At 44.8% G+C, this 17,570-nt stretch overlaps 1 long non-coding RNA gene across 2 annotated transcripts; it reads left to right on the forward strand.

Moving 5' to 3' along the window:
- The first annotated feature begins 1,093 nt into the window (after nt 1–1,093).
- Nucleotides 1,094–9,426, forward strand: LOC308468071. Of its 2 annotated transcripts, none has more exons than XR_013981442.1 (2): nt 1,094–1,513; nt 9,294–9,426. It is a non-coding gene; the product is annotated as an uncharacterized lncRNA (long non-coding RNA). The 2 variants fall into 2 exon arrangements; XR_013981443.1 differs by lacking the exon at nt 1,094–1,513 and adding an exon at nt 4,738–6,083.
- Nucleotides 9,427–17,570: the final 8,144 nt, after the last annotated feature.

Raw genomic sequence — 17,570 nt, forward strand, 5'->3', positions numbered from 1 at the left:
CCAGCCTACGACAATGTACAGTATGTGGGTTTTGTTACAACCCAACCCAAGCTATTGTCTACCCTGAAATAAAACCCACTACATTTGGGCAGGCTCGTTCCAAAGACAGCTGTGTGGATTAGCGTAGTGATTAGAGTCTTGGGCTAGTACATCGGAGACCAGGGTTCAAATCCTCCCACTCAGCAACATGAAACTCATTGGATGTTGACCTTGAGCCACTTCCTCTCAGCCTAGCCTTCCTCAAGGGGCTGGGGCAATGATAAAATGGAGGGGAGGAGAAGAGCCACCACAGAGCTGGTTGGAGGAAAAGTGGGGTATAAACCACATAGTAATGAAAATGAATGGTGGTCTGCAGTCTGGTCTCAGGCATGTTTACCTCCAGAGTAAGCTTACTTCGGATGTTTACTCCGAAGTAAATATGAATAAGATCGTAGGCATGCAACCCGGTGTGAAAAAAGAAAGATCCACGGATAATTCAGTGTGGCTTAAGTCTGCAGAAGGGATCACAGCCTTAACAGCGCAAATATACCTACCCAAACCAGCCCATGGGGTGTTAAAAATCGCGGGAGAAGAAGGGTTAAAAAGCCTGCCTACCTCGCTCCTTCCCTTTTTAATGGGAAATGCAGCTGTTTCTCCTCCTCTCTTTCTCTCTCTCCCCCCCCCCCGTCTTCTAATTTCGATCCTGCTGGAGATAATGATGAGCCGCAGGGGTGGGGGGGGGGGGAGAGGAAGGGGTGCAATTAAATTGCACGGCGTTGCAACGCATGAGCCCTCTCGGCGCCCCTTCTCCGACGCCCCCCGCCCCCAAAGGAGGCGCTCCCCTCTAGGGGTGAACTTTAAAAACGCGCGCGCACGCACACGTGTAAATAATACTAATAATGACGGCGACCACAACTGCAAGCAAAATAATAATCATGATAAATAAGAGACTACAATTGCCATGATAATATAAATAATAATAAATGACAGACGACAATTCTCAGCAAATTGATATTAATTACCAATAGGCTGCAATTGCCAGCAAAATGATAATAACAGACTACAATTCCCAACACCGTAATAAAAGCAGAATCATAGAATAGATTACAATTGGCAGCGAAATAATAATAAACTACAATTATTATTAATAATAATAATAACTAGACTACAATTCCCATCATAATCAACATTAATAAAAGACTACAATTCCCAGCAAAATCACCCTCATCAATAAAAAACTACAATCCCCAGCGAGGGGGGTCTTTCTCCTCCGGGCTTGTCATAGCAAGCGAGCAGCAAGGCATGCTGGGAATTGCAGTTCCTTCGCCCCCACCCCTTTCCTCGCGACTGCCCGCGGGGAGTCTCTGCCCGTTCACGGCGCCTCCCTTTTTACATCTGGAGCGTGGGGGGATCCGGGGGGAATGGCCAGGAGCCGCCGCGGGGGAGGAGGAAGCCAGCCGGGCTGGGCTTTGCACTTAGAGAAGCCTTAGAGAAGCCTCCGCGTCAGCCGAACACGCTTTTCAGAGCAAGAAATGTGAGCTGTGAAAAAAGAAAGAAAAAAAGAAAGAAAGAACCCAAATTAATAAATCCCCCCTTTTTTTGGTTTGGTTGGTTCTGCCCTTGGGCGATCAATGAGCCTCCGGGAGGCTGCCGTAACCGCCTGCCTGCCTGCCTTCGCCCACGGAAAAAACTGCAAGAGATCCAGCCAGGAGGAAGAAGCTTTGGGAAGTGATGCAAGGAGGGATCGGACTTTTGGATCTCCCCCCCCCCCCCCGCAGAGCAGCTGCTTTGCATGCAGAAGGTCTCCTAGTTAGTAGCGAGAATTCTGAAGTAGCTGGACCAGTGGTCTGACTTGGTAAAAAACACCTCTGTTCCTGGGAGGTGCTTTGGCTTAGTGGTAGAGCACCTGCTTTGCATGCAGAAGTTCCCAGGTCCAGCCCCCCTCCGTCCTTCCAAGCAAGGCAGGCGAAAAACTTCCTGAAACTCTGGAGAGTTGCCTCTGGTCAGTGCGGCAGGACTGGGCTAAATGGAACAACAGCCTGGCTCCGTGGAAGGTAGGGTACCAGCTCTGCATGCAGAAGGTTGCCGACTCAGTCCCTGGCATTGGGGCTTCTGTGTGCAAAGTAGATGCTCTACCACTGAGCTGCTGCCCATTCCCTAAAAATAAAGCAAGATTCTAGTCCTCATGGTTCCGAATGTTGAACACAGGAAGCTGCCTTCCCCTGCATCTTGCTCACTACCACATGCACTCATTGGCAATAGCTCTCTAGAGCTTGAAAGTATTTCAGAGCTCTGCATGGAGAGGCCCTTGGGTATCGAAATTGGGAACCTCTGCATGCAAAGCCAATGGCCTGCTGCTGAGCTGCATCCTTACCCTGATCAAAGAGCAAGGCCTGCTTGTTTCATCCTCCACACCCCTTCTTCTTTATCTGGAAGAGCCTTAGAGGTGTGCTCAGAGCATCCCCTATTATTCCAAAAGCAGGCCCATCCCACGCAGTGTGTGCCCCTGCTGGTATGCAGAGGCCCTAGTTGGCTGCTCAGTTTCAGCTCTCTTGCACTGCAGGCTCTGGGGATGAAAGCACTCCAGGAACTAAGAACGAAAGCCAATCCCACGCTGCTTTTAAGCAGACGGCCATCTGTCAGGGGTAATTCCTGCCTTGTAGGGGGTTGGACTAGATGCCTCTTGGGGTCCCTTCCCGCTCTACAATTCTATGATTATATGAAATACATTTCCTCCCAGGGAAGTGTGTGTATTAAACCTCTGTGCGGCCATGATGCTTTTAAAAGCATATTGCAAGCTGGTTCTTGCTTGGGAATAAGAGGAATCCTCCTGCCTCAAGCCAATGGCCCATCTTGTCCAGCATCCTGTTCTCACTGTGGCCCAACCAGATGTCTATTATGAGAAGCCTGCAAGCAGGAGCTGCTGGAGCGAGTTGCTTGATTGGAGCTGGCCTTGCAGTGACATGGCCCACCCTCATTGACATGTGGCCCTCAGAAGGGCAGGTGGCCCTCAGAAGGCTGACAAAAGTCCGCAGTCCATGAGTTATCAAAACTTTGGAAGATTCATTTTTGCATACCTGAAGCTGGAAGGAAATCATAGGATTGTAGAGTTCGAAGGTACCCCAAGGTCATTGAGTCTAGCCCCATGCAATGCAAGAATCACAACTAAAGAATCCCGGATAGATGGCCATCCAACTTAAAACCTCCAAGGAAGGAATCTCCACCACCTTCTAAGGGAGTCCGTCCCCCGTTGAACAGCTCTTGCCCTTCAGAAAGTTCTTGCTAAAGCTTAGTTGGAATCTCCTTTCCTTGTCATTTGAATCCCTTGGTTTGGTTCCTACCTTCCAGAACAGCAGAAAACGAGCCTGCGCCTTCTTCCGAGGGAGTCCGTTCCATTGTCAAACAGCTTATAATTGGGGAGACAGGATGAGATTTTTATTTTGACATCCCTCTTTCAAAGGGCTGCCTGGCAGGACCCAGTTGCTGCCTTTTTCAAAGATGTGGGCTAGAACCTCCGACACAGATCATTGTGTAGAACATAACAAAATGTTGGTAGACTTTGCAAGGGATTCTAGCAGGAGTTCATGGAGTAGACCAGGGTATGTGTCTGTGTGGGTTACCAGCTGAAAGCAACTGGAGATGTGTGCCCTGGAGGCAAGGGGTTTAGTAGTAATAAGAATAAAAATAAAGTTCCTGTACAGATACATATTTTTTTGAATGCCCCCAAATTAAAAGAATGGCAGCTCCAGTTCTCTCCCCCATCCCCGCAAAGGATTTCACCTCATTGCCCAAGTATAGCTGAAATGAAACAACTGATTTTGAAAGGGTGCTTGCCAATTATGTATAGTCTTAGGCACCACAAATGTAGAGTGGGTCCAGAAATCTACAGTGGTTCTGTTTGCTTGTTGGGCATTAATTTCCCTTAAGTATTTAGACAAACAAAATTAGAGCTTCATTGCCAGTAGGAAGAGTTGCAACCTTAATCAATCCAGCATTCCCTCTGCTTCACAATATTCTTTTCTTAAATAAGTGACTTCACTTGCTTTATTTATTTATTCCTGATTTTTTATTTTTCTGATGTCTGATTTTTCTGATTTTTTGATTTCAAAATTCAAAAAAATCATAAAATCAAAAACACACATACAAAAGCAAATAAAAAACAAAAAGCAAACTAAACAAATAAAACAAAAACCATTGAATGACTTTTTCCTGATTTTTTGATTTTTCCGATTTCTGTGATTTGTGACTTTTTTATTTCAAAAATCAAGAAATCAAAAAACCAGAAACACATACAAATAGCAAATAAAAAACAAAAAAGCAAACAAAAAAGCAAACTAACCAAATAAAACAAAAAATATTCACCTGCATTTTTTTAAAGATAGGAATAAAATGTTTCCAAGTATATGTGTCATAACATGAGCTAGCCTTTTCTTTTTTATCTAGTTGTTTACAAAATTGAAAGTAGGCATTTTGTTGGTCAATTTGTTCAGACGTGATTGTGTCTGAATGTCCAGTCTATGTAATAATATAAGCTGCATAAATCAGTATAATTTCTCCATCCCTTTTATTTCAAGAGTTGTCAGTCTTAAGAGATGAATGAATGCATCATTCATTTCATCTCTTAGCATTGGAAATTTTTGACTTTGTACCACCCCAGTGCAACTGGAATGTTTGTGGAGGAAACTTTTGAGTCTCAAAAGTTCAGATATATGTTTTTTTAATCAGCTAAATAAATTGGGGGTGGGGGTAACTGGGACAAGTACCAAGGGAACTAGTGACAAAGATTTTTTTTAAAAAAATTAAAATTAAAAGCATAACATTGAATCTGGAATAGAAACATTTTTAGACCTTGTTTTTGGAGGCAGTAATGTTCGAAAGCACGCCAAAAAGTGCAAGTAGATAAATAGGTACCGCTCCAGTGGGAAGGTAAACGCCGTTTCCATGCGCTGCGCTGGTTTCACCAGAAGTGGCTTAGTCAATCTGGCCACATGACCTGGAAGCTGTATGCCGGCTCCCTCGGCCAATAAAGCGAGATGAGCGCCGCAACCCCAGAGTCAGCCACGACTGGACCTAATGGTCAGGGGTCCCGTTACGTTTACCTTTTAATGTTTGTGAATACCAGTTGCTGGAAACCACAGGAGGGGAGAGGGCTGTTGTGCTCAGGTCCTGCTTGTGGGCTTCCCATTTGGGCACCTGGTTGGCCACTGTGAGAACAGGAGGCTGGGCTAGATGGGCCTCCTTTGTCCTGACCCAGCAGGGCTCTTCTTAGGTTCTTGTTTTCAAAACAGGCTCTTTCATTAACGGAAATGCTGTGTTTTCCTTCCCGTGCCCTCAATTTTATAAGGAAGTTAGAGCAACAAAAAGTGAGAGCTGCAACAAAATATTGCAGCGTGGAGTGTTATTCAGGTGTTCGGGTCAGCCAGCCACCCTCTCCCAGGATACTCCATTGCATTGTTGTTACCCCCACCCTTTGTCAGTCAGCATTCTGTGGCCACTGAGCATGGATTATTGTTGGTTTTGGTCCCCTTAGTTATACATCAGAAAGATAATTTGGTTTCCTCATAGTCTGCTAATAAATATCTCCATTTTATCTTTTCTTGGCTCCATTTCTCTTCCATAGCTATTGGTGCTCAACCCCTGAGTTTGGGCAATTGTGAATGAAGTGAGTTCACTTTCAGATGTGAACAGATCCGAATTCTGCACCCATTCCTATTTAATCATAGAATAAAATTTGTTGCTGCTGCTGAAATTACCCCTGTAATGTAACTTATCATATGATTTCCTCCCCTGGTTTCCTGGATTCTGGTCTCGTGCTCTCACAAAAAACCAACAACACACACTCACACACCCTTCTGACAGCCTTTCCTGCTGTGTAATACAGTGTGATCGTTTGCTCCAGGAGTCTTAGGTGGGTGTAGACATGGACGACACCCCAAAAGGAGCACTTCAAATATCTGATTGCTCCTGACAGGAACTCCACCCCCCCCCCCCAGCTCTTGCACATGCTCTGAATCATATTAGAACCCACATCACTTCCATTTTGCTCTGGATTTTCCCAATAATGAGCTGTTGATAAAGAGCCCAGGAATAGAGAACACTAGCAGGTAAGTCAGGAGTGAACTTTTAATCTGTGAACCGATTTGTATTGGTCATGATTGTTTTATGGGAATATGCAAGTAAACTCCTTAAATATACTAAGGGAAGCTGCCTGCCATTGTTCAAGGATGTGTGTGCACTTGTGAAGAGATCCATGACTTGGAGCACGGAAGGCAGATTGAGAGTATGTGGGTAAAAATCATAGGGGAGAAACAGCAGTGATCTTACTGTGGGTGTCTGCTAAAGACCACCAAGCCAGACTGAAGACTTGGGTGATGCTTTCCTAGAGCAGATTACTAAACATTCAAAAAGGAGAGCTACAGTAGAGATGGGCAACTTCAACTGCCATGGTATCTGCTGGGACTGTAAGGTCCAACAAATTCCTCCAATCCCTTGCTGAAAATTTCATTTCCCAGAAGGGGATAATCATATCTTGGACCTGGTCCTCACCAGGGGGAAAGAACTGATTGACTGAACTGGGAAACTTGGGAGGATGTGATTGTGAGTTCCTGGGTTTCATGATTACAGAGGCAAGGGAAAACTGAGTAGTCAAACATGCACATTTGAGTTTAAGAAGGCTGATTTCAAAAAGCTTAAGGAGCTACTGGGTGAGATTCCACGGTCAGAAAAACTTTTTTATTATTATAAAGAGGTTCAAGATGGATGCTAGTTTCTTAAGGGGATGGGCTGCTCAAGACATGGACCAAGCACTTCCACCCAATTTCCCAAATTATACCAACAACACAGAGCTACAATTTAGCATCACTTACTCTCTGTGGCATCTATTCTTGCATGTGTGGCCATGCCTAGGAACTCCCTCCATATTGATATTGTTGTACTGTTGATTTCAATGCCTTCTAAAACACATTTGTTCGGGCAAGTCTACCCAGATGTGTCATTCTATTGTGCACATTGGTTTTTAAAAATATATTGAATTTATCTGTATTTTCATAATTTTATTGTGCCTATTGTTTTTAAATTCTGCTTTTTGCTGTATTTATTTAAATGAGCATTTTATACCATTTCACGTAGAGATTTTAAACAGTATATAAAGCTATAAAAATAAAAAAATTAAATAATTTGTGAGCAATGGAAATAATAAGAACATAAGAGCCCTGGTGGATCAGGCCTGTGGCCCATCTAGTTCAACATCATGGAGAAAAAGGCTATTTATGGCTACTAGCCATGATGGCTATTCTCTTCCCACAGTGGAGAGCGGCAGTAATGCTTCTTAGATAGCAGTTGCTAGAAAAAGCAGGAGTGGAGAGGGCTCTTGTGCTTGGATCCTGCTTGAGGGTTGGCCACAGTGAGAATAGGATGCTGGACTCAGTGCTGGATTTACGTATAAGTTAAACAAGCTATAGTTTAGGGCCCCGCTCTCTCTCCCCCCCCCCCCAATTTACTACTTCTTAATGGTATTTCAGTTCAACAATTACTTTGATAAAATACATATTTTGTTATGCTAACTGCCTCTCATCTCAAGACGGGGCTCCACCCATTTACTGACTAGCACATTCTTTGGATGTTAATATTCTGGTTTAATATCCCAGACCATGACTAGGCTTTGTTCTCCTAAAGACCAACAAGCTATCACCAGGCTTGCCTAGCTGTATCTTATGGTCTTCAGAATTTGGCACAGTTTAACTTCCCAAACCTTGATTAATTCTATTTTTATTGAATCCAGGGATTCATGGTGTATGGCACCCTACAAACACATAACAGTGGTTTTCAAAGTAACAGGGGGGGGGAAATGGAATCAATCTTTTTTTCTTTTTATGGCCCCTGGTTCATGGAACCTTCCAAACCGGAAGTGGTTTTATGCCATGTGAAAGATCACTTAAGATGTGGAACTCGGAAGATGTGGAAGATGGAATAAAGTGTTGTTTGAAAGCATCCTAAGAAAACGTCAAAACACATGAAGAGTGGAATGTGCATGTTTTCAATTATTTTCCCCAACAATTATGACCTTAAAGCTAAAAGGACTAAAAAACCTATGTAAAATAATTAACTTGAAGATGAACTGGAAATTGTTCAGAGCTCCTCCCCAAAACAAACTTAATTCATGTCCCAGTCACTCCACAATTACTGGAATTGGTTTTAGGTATCATTCAGAGATTTTCAAACTAATTTGGTGAACTTTGTTAAACTGGTCTACAGTTCATTCCATGCACTGCTGTGTCCTACTTTACAAGGCTGCTGTGTAAATTCCAAAGGCAATCTAGCAGAATATGATATGAACTATCTGAATAAATGGGAGGCTCGCTGCATGGGATCATGGCCGCTTCTGGAAGGGAAATAGCAAACATTTCATTTCTGAGAGCACAGATTCCTGGGCATTTGAGCATCCACAATGCTGGTCAGTATGCTGGCCTCTTGCAGAAGACACGTCCCTGATTTCTGTGGATCCCGTGGCATGAACCAAGTCAGTTCCTCTGAAACTACCTTTTTAGAGTTTCCTATAAGCCACCAGCCACTTATCCAGAAGGATAGATTTCTGAATGGGGCTTCAGTGGGGGGTTGTGAGGTGGGGAGGGGAAGAGTGTGTGGAATAAAAGGTGTTGTGATCCTTTTGAATGACACCTTACAATCGTGACCCATGTGCCGCTGGGGACTGAGTGCTGCCTGTGTGAACTACACCTTTGCAAGACTGAAAATTCTGGTGTGTGTGTGTTTTAAGTATTAATATATATGGGGGGGAGGTGTTGACTGGGGAGGACATTGCGGTCATCCGTGGCACTGTCCCCCCTTAGGCTGAAAAAGTCCCCGGCAATAGCTTTTTTTCACTTGCCTGCAGCTGATGGGTGAATGTCCCAGTGACCACTGGAGGTCACTTTTTCAATAATATAGTTCAATCCAACTTTATTTGAGCGAATATCTTTTCATGCCGTAGTGTCTCTCATAAGCCGCCAGGCACAGGGAGAGGAAGAGAGGGAGAGAAAGGGGGAGAGGGGGAGAGAAGCAGCAGCAGGAAGATGAACAAATAATAGCAGAGGAAAGGAGGAATGAACACTTGGCCAAACCGGAATAAATGGCGAAATACGGTATGTTGCTTATGGGAGAGGAAAGATAAAGGTTTGGAAAAATTGTTGCATCAGACCTGACTCATGCGATGTTCTTTGAAAATGTTCCTAAAGGATTGCATCTTATGCTAAATAGGCTATGTTGAAAGTCTCCAGGTGGACCAGGGACCCTGATTGCTGCGTTTCTTGTCATTGCAGGGATCACACAACAGGGGAGAGCTACTCTTCCAAAACTGTGTGCCAGGCCAAGGAAGGCTAAAGTGATGTTGAAGAATAGCCAATTTTGCCACAAGAAATAAATACACGTATTAAAAATGTTAGTTTTAGATAAGTGTGCCTAGTTGTGTCTCTGCTTCACTAACCTCAACCCTGCCATGTTGGAATCCCTTGCAGACGACCGCAGTGCCTGGGGAGAGGCAGTCAAGCTGTGTATCCATAGCAGTGATCAAATGAGAAAAGACTGCTGAGAGGAGTGCAGAGAGAAGAAATGCCATGGTGTATCTGCATATGCATAACCGGACAAATTCATCTGCCCCAGCTGCAACAAAACATGTCTTTCCCATATTGGCCTACAACCACAGTGGGCACTGCAACCTTCCAACAGTTTGACCTCACTCCCAAAGGCACACTCCTCCATTGTCTCCCGAGACACATAGATGTTAACAGCCTAATTGTGTCTCTGCATGAGTAACAGCTCTGGGTTTATATTCACCCTCTCAATCCACATCTCTACTGTTGCTGGAGTGTTCATTTCTGAGAGCGATAGGATTGCTTATTGCCAGAGGAAGCTGCTATGCATCTCTGCACGAGATGATGTTGCTTATGCGTTTCCCGTCTTTCAGTCAGTTTCTGCTGGGGTGGGCAAGTAGTTGTGTTATAGGCCTCTGCACCAGGTGCCATTGGATCACACAGGCACTCCCAGTACAAAGATGCAGCATAAATACCCAGGGGAGGCTTCCAAGTTGTGTCTTTGCATGAGTCTCTGCTCTGGGCTTGTCCTCTTCCTAGACAGCTTCTGCCAAGGATGGACAATCTGCCATATATCAGCATCACATATCTATCACTCCCAGTTATGGCTGATGGCAGATTCAGAGGAGGCTGCCTGAGGCATCTCTGGTTGAGTGACTGCTTTTGGGCTTGCTGCCTCCTCACCAGGAGGCATGCCCAGATTAAGATGCCACCACACTAAAGGTCCAATACCTATATTGACACTAAACTGGGAGGGGTAGCTAATGCTGCAGAAGACAGAATCAGGATTCAAGATGCCCTTAACAGATTGGAGAACTGGGCCAAAACTAATGGAATGAATTTCAAGAGGGAGAAATGTATAGTTCTACACTTTGCCAGGAATAACCAGCAGCATAAATATAAGATGGGGGGCACCTGACTTGCAAGTAGTACATGTGAAAAGGATCTAGTGGTCTTAGTAGACCACAAGCTTAACATGAGTCAACAGTGTGATACAGCAGTAAAAAAACAAACCAACCAATGGGATTCTAGGCTTCATCAAGAGATGTATAGTGTGCAGATGAAAGGTTAGTAATAGTAATGTTCTATTCTGCCTTGGTCAGGCCACACCTGTGGGCACCACACCAGTTCTGGGCACCACAATTTAAGAAAGATATTGACAAGCTGCAGCCAAGGTGATAAAGGGTGTGGAAACCAAGCCTTATGAGGAACAGTTGAAGGAGCTGGGTATATTTAGGGTGGGAAAGAGGAGATTGAGAGGAGATATGATATCCATTTTCAAATATCTAAAGGGTTGTCACATGGAAGATGGAGCATGCTTGTCTTCTCCTGCTCTGGAGGGTGGGACCAATGCCTTCAAGTTACAAGAAAGGAGATCTTGGCTAAACCTTAGGAATAACTTTGTGATGGTAAGAGTTGTTCGACAGTGGAATGGACTCCCGTGGGAGGTGGTGGACTCTCCTTCCATTGAGGTTTATAACCAGAGGTTGGATGGCCATCTGTCACGGATGCTTTAGTTGAGATTCCTGCATTTCAGGGAGTTGGACTAGATGATCCTCAGGGTCCCTTCCAACTCTGCTATTCTATTTTATGATTCTGTGATACTGTGCAGAACTGACTAAGGGCTGCATCGTTATGTGTGTGTGTGCACATTCTGAGTTTCCCTATTCCTGGTCTCAGAGGACCACCAGGAAAGGAGCCTGTTCCTTTAAGGAGAATGAGTAGAACCCTATTCAGGGCATGCTGAACACCTTCTAACTGGGAAGGCCAACCAGCTACCAAGAGTGCCCTCACCATGTCTGGATTGACTGGTTGTTTATTTTCTACCATCCACTCCATGACCAAGCCCAGGTAGTCATAAAATACTCTCTTTCCAGTGCATCCTGGCTTTGAAAGATGGGCTTGAATTAGCTGTGCTAATTGATCAGTTTGGAACATCCATGAGACACTGTCATAAACCTTTCTACTCATCATAGCATGTCTGCTGCTGCATAATCACCCCCCCTCAAAAAACACACCTGAAATCCTCTCCCCCATATCTGCTGACACAGAGGTATGAGGAGCAGGAAGCGAGAGGAATGGCTTGGCATTTAGACTCAGAGTGGGGTGATTCATTATCCCAGTTGGGTTTAGAGCCCACTAAACACAGTAAGGAAGGGAACAGACACACACAAAAGCTGGACCTTATTAACGTTTCCCAAAATGCCTCCTGTGGTTTCTAGCAACTGGTATTCAGAAGCAGAGTATAGACATCACCCAATCCTCTTTTAAAGCCATTGAGTTTGGTGGTCATTCTGTAGGAGTGAGTTCCATAGTTTAACTCTCTACTGTGCGAAGGACTTTCTTTTCTCCGCCCTGCATCTCCAACATTCAGCTTCGTTGGGTGTTCATGACTTCTAGTGTTAAGAGAGAAGGGGGAGGGGTTCTCTGCCCAGTCTCTCCATGCCAGGCTTCATTTTATAAACTTGTAGTGCATCAGCTCTTGCACCTCTTTTCTCTAAACTAAAAATCATGGTGGACGTGGAGCTTCTGAAAATAGACACAATCCATTGTGCTTTTCACATCATGAGAATCACAATGTCCAGGCATGATGGATTAATCTAACCCCATGGCAAGGGGCAGCAAGTTAAGTAGCAGTACAGCATGGAAGAAGCGACGCGGGTGGCGCTGTGCGTTAAACCACTGAGCCTAGGACTTGCTGATCACAAGGTCAGCGGTTCAAATCCCCGTGACAGGGTGAGCTCCCATTGTTCGGTCCCTGCTCCTGCCAACCTAGCAGTTCGAAAGAACGTCAAGTGCAAGTAGATAAATAGGTACCGCTCCAGCGGGAAGGTAAACGGTGTTTCCATGTGCTGCTCTGATTCGCTAGAAGCGGCTTAGTCATGCTGGCCACATGACCCGGAAGCTGTACGCTGGCTCCCTCAGCCAATAAAGCGAGATGAGCGCCGCAACCCCAAAGTCGATCACAACTGGATCGGGGGTCCCTTTACCCCAAAGTCGATCACAACTGGTCAGGGGTCCCTTTACCTTTAACTTACAGCATGGAAGAATAGGCTGTTAGACCCTTTTATCTATCTTGTTTAGTTTGCTTACAGAGCTTTCCCATTTCTATCCCCCTCACAATGAATAGCCTACACTGTTCAGTAAGTTTAATAAGTTTTACTTACAAAATCCACAGTTCTGACTCAAGGGTTATTCCATGCAGCAGCAAAGAGAACACAGGTATCTTCATCATAACTTTTATGTGAAGAACATCCAGATTTCACATTACAACTGTTTACAGCTAGATTCTTCTCATGCAACAGAAAACTGCTTCCTTTATATTTATGCTCCTCTTATTTTGACTTGGTTGCTTAAATGAAGGGGATTTTGCTGATTTGGGGGCTTCACAAAATTTATATCTGTGTCTCTCTTTGTTACATATGAAACACACCTCTTTTGGATGGAGCCTTGGCTGTCCTCTGAGACTGGGACACATAGTTTGATTCAGCGAATTTTCCATTCCTGGCTGGAGAGATTTCTCTTCTCTCCACACACTCCTCTCTCAAGTACACAGTCACACCAGTTAGTGCTAACCTTGGTTTGTCAACCATGAGAGTGGCCAAAAGTTTCAAATTTTCTTCCTAGTGACCCCAAGGAAATAGCAAATTTTCAGTTAACCATCCAGTTTGAAATCTGAAAGTTCTAGCTTCTCAATAATGGCTAGGAACTCTATCACTTGATTGTTACAGTCATTCTTGGATTCAAGCTTTAATTTAAATATATATTTCCTCCATGCTCAATGAGAACATTACTTGTAAATCCAAAAGCCTTTTGCAAATTCTCAGTTATCTGAGCAGCTGTATCACATCTGTTAGTGTGAATCATATGAGTATCTGAAATACTATCCTGAATACTAGACAGTGCTAGATCATTCTGCTGTTGCCATCTTCTCTGGGTTTTGCTTCTAAAATTCCTCTCAATCTCAGTCTGGCTTCCAAACACTTTTTCCACTGAATGAAATTGCTCCAGGAGTTCATTCAGCTATGGAATTCTGGCTATTCATTTTAAAAATGAAAAATGGGGGAGGGGGGATCCCCCAAAGAACAAAAATGATGACAGGGAAAAGTGTCAAAAATAAAATGAATAAAGCACCAAAAATCTCGACCAGAAAATAAAGCTCTTTTGCTTAGTTGCTGTCTAGGTGCATTGGAAGGGGTAGAGGAAAGAGTGGGGAGTTACGGTAATCCTCTCAAAATAGAACAAAGCAAGGCATCTTGTGGCTTCCAGGAAACAAACAAACAAACAAACAAACAAACAAACAAAAAAACTCAATTCAAAAATTACTTAGTAAAATAAAAATTTCTGCAAAATATTTTTACATTCTGGGATCTATTTGTTTCCTGGGCCCATAACCTTCTGGGGCGGGGGGGGGGGGGAAGAGATCTGTATGACCCTTGTGTGTCTCCTTTGCTTGGCACTCAATCCCTGAATTCATATGGGTCACTTTGCTTCTCAGGTCCTTCAAATCCCTGCTCAAAACAGACACATTTTCCACATGACACCACCAAGTCAATATGGAGATTTCTGAGCTAGATGGGCCAATGGCCTGACTTAGTATAAGGCTTCTCAGTGCTTTTTTTTCGGGGGGGGGGTTACGCAGGGGTACACATACCCCTAAACATTTTGTGCATCTAAGTTTGGCCTCATTGTGGGGCAATATTTCAATATGAGTAGGAAAATGAGAGAGTACCCCTAAACATTTTTAAAAAAGAAATAAAGCAATGACGCTTCTTCCTGTGTTACTATTTAATCCATACCTTTCTTCAGACCCAAGAGGACTAGAATCTTGCTATATTTTTAGGGGGGAAGGGCCATACTTTGAGCACACGCTCCCCAAATGCAGAAAGTCCCAGGTTCCATCCCTGGCTCCCCTGAGTAAAGCCAAGGCAAAGACTCAAACCACAGAGAGCTGCTGCCAGTCAGTGTTGGTGATATATTGGGACAGTTGGATCAGTGGTCCAACTCCATATATGGGCAGCCTTCTCTGTTCTGCTTTGGAAGGCACAGGGTGTTGTGTAAGAATCCCGGCCATTACCCCAGGGTAAAAAGGAAGGGGGCTTGTGGTTTTTTCCTCCAGTTTTGTTTCTCGGTCTGCCACATCCATGTGGGAATCATTTTCTGGGGTGAGGTGGAGGGAAACTTTCTCCTCTGGGGACTAGGGGGCTGCTGCAGTGCAGGTGGCCTTCCTCACCCCCCCCAGCAAGAAACAAGCTGCCTCAGCACAACCCTCCCCTTCCCCACAGCCACCAAGAGGAAGAGACCTTCCAGACGGCGCAGCTGCAACGAGGCTGACCACAATCAGAGCAATGACGACAGGCAACTATTTCTTTGCTCCGGATAGAGAGAGATAGAGAGAGATAGCACATTCAAGTCTTTGACCATTGCTGCAGAAGTTCATGGTCATGCTGCCTCAACCAGAATCCAGTATAAAGATGGGCGGTTGATTTCCGTTTCATCCAATTTCTCGCTTTTCCAGTCTCAAGTTTGGTCTGCCACAGTTCTGCATTGATTTGCATTTTTTAAAAAATCTGCACAAAAATTCATTGGCATTGTAGGGCACCTGTACAACTGCAATGCATTCCTCATAGGGCTGCCCTTGGAGTTGACTCTGAAACTTTAATTGCTCCAAGAGGTGCTAGCTAAAAATGTTATTACCCAGCCCTGTGGATTTTACTTTTAGCAGGAGTTGGATCTGTTTTTAAATATATTTGCCGTGCATTTTATACTGTTTTATTCTTGTTCTTAATATTCATTTATTGGTAAGTTGCTGTGGGTTTTGTTTTTGTTGGAAAACAGCAGCAAATAAATATAGTAAAACTAAGCTAACAATGGACATAACTGAGTTGTAGCCATTCATTTCCATGAGTTTGCTCTGAGCAGGGCTAGCATTGGAGATACCGTATTTTTCGCTCTATAAAACGCACATTTTCTCCTCCAAAAATTAAGGGGGAATGTGTGTGCGTCTTATGGAGCGAATGGAGGCTCCTTGGCTTCAGCGAAAGGAACCCGAAGCCTCCGGAGCACAGCGGGAACTCCCGCCACGCTCTGGAGGTTTCGGGTTGCCTTCACTGAAGCCTGGAGAACAAGAGGGGTCAGTGCGCACCAACCCCTCTCGCTCTCCAGACTTCAGAGATAGCGTCCTGAAGCCTCCAGAGCGCAGCGGGAGCTCCCACTGCGCTCCGGAGATTTCGGGTTCCTTTCGCTGAAGGGTAGGTGCCCCTTCAGCTAAAGTGCAGCACCCCTTCAGCTAAGCAGGAGAGGAAATGGAAGGAGGAGAAATATGGTAACCTATAGGAAGATGCCTTGTACTGATTCAGACCACTGCCCCATCTAGCTCAGTACTGTCTACATGGACTGGCAGTGGCTGTCTAGGGTTTCAGGCAGAAATTTTTCTCAGCCCTATCTGGAGACATGGTGAAAGAACCGGGGACCTTCTGTGTGCAAGGCAAATATTCTGCAAGTGAGCTATGGCCCATAAAAACCAAGTAAGATTCTAGTCCTCATTTGTTGTTGTTTAGTCGTGTCCAACTCTTTGTGACCCTAGTTCAGAATAAAAGACTGAATTAAACAGAAACACAGGGACCTACCTTGTACTGGTTCAGAACACTGATCCATCTAGCTCTCTGAGATTTCAGGCAGGATTTCCCCTCACTTCTATGTGGAGCCATTATTGGGGATTGAACATGGGACCTTCTGCATGCAAGGCAGATAGTCTACTACTGAGCTACAGCCATTTCCCTAAGACCATTCCCTGTATTTTTACATTTTAGTTTAGGTAGGAAGAAAGCAAGAGAGAGAGAGAGAGAGAGAGAGAGAGAGAGAGAGAGAGAGAGAGGTCTGCTTCCTCTGAAACTGGCCTGTATACAGACCCACGTCCCACCCCAGGCCTTGCGAGTAAGCTACTAAAAAGTATTGGCAGGGGAAAAGCTTCTTGTGTGTGGTGAAGGCAGCAGCTGTGACACCCCGCCCCCCCCAAGCCCTGGGGGAAGTTTGTTAGGAGGAGCAAATATTTGAAGATCTGTTTTTATCCTCCATGCAGGCTGTTTGGGACATCAGCTGCCTGCCCATGTCCTTCTGGAGCGGCAACACAGCGGCTCCTGGCTGTTTGGTAGAAAACAGCTTGGTTTGGTTGTCATCATAGCAAGGGGAGTGGTGCTGGTGTTCAGCCAAGGGAGGGTTCTGTTCGCTCCTGGTTTGAGGGATGAGGCTCACTCACAGGAAAGGAAGTATCTCTGGATCACTGGAAACCCATCTCAGCCTTCACCTGTTTTCTAAAGCAGGGTCAGGGATATCTACTTCTGCCTTGAAAATCTTGTTTTTAAATGTTTGTTTATTGTATTTCCATCCCACTTTTTTATCCAAGGAGCTCAAGGTGGTATTAATGGTTCTCCCCCACAATTAATCATCACAGCAATCGTGCGAGTTAGGTTAGGCTGAGACTGGCCCAAGCTCGCACCGTTAGCTTCATGGCCAAGCGGGGGATTTGAACCCTAGTCTCCCATGTCCTAGTTATGCACTCGTACCACTACATCACAAGCTGAGCTGGGTCCCCTTTGTATGCCAAGTGTTTTGGCCTGGCTTGATGTGGTGTAGTGGTGAGAGCAGCAGAGTAGGACCTGGGAGAGACCCGTTTCAAATCCCTGCTTGGCTATGAAGCTCTCCCTAGGAGGTGACCTTGGGCCAGTCACTGCCTCTCAGCCTAACCTACCTCACAGGGTTGTTCTGGGGATTAAATGAGGATGGGGTGCAAACCATGTGTATCATCTATAAATGCAATAATTAAATAAATGCGTCCTTGAACTCTGATCATGCCTCTTCCTAGTTTGGATGGAGAGGGCCACATGAGTAAGTACAAAAAAATAGTTTGCTGTGCAAAGGTGAAGCTTATATCCATTGGTCTGCCTGCTTTTGCCTCTGGCCTCACCCACTACTATCATGTGGCCCCTGGATTGTGGTTGAGAATGG

The sequence above is a fragment of the Podarcis pityusensis genome (genome assembly GCF_964106645.2).
Source record: "Podarcis pityusensis genome assembly, chromosome: Z".
Classification (NCBI taxonomy): Eukaryota; Metazoa; Chordata; class Lepidosauria; order Squamata; family Lacertidae; genus Podarcis; species Podarcis pityusensis.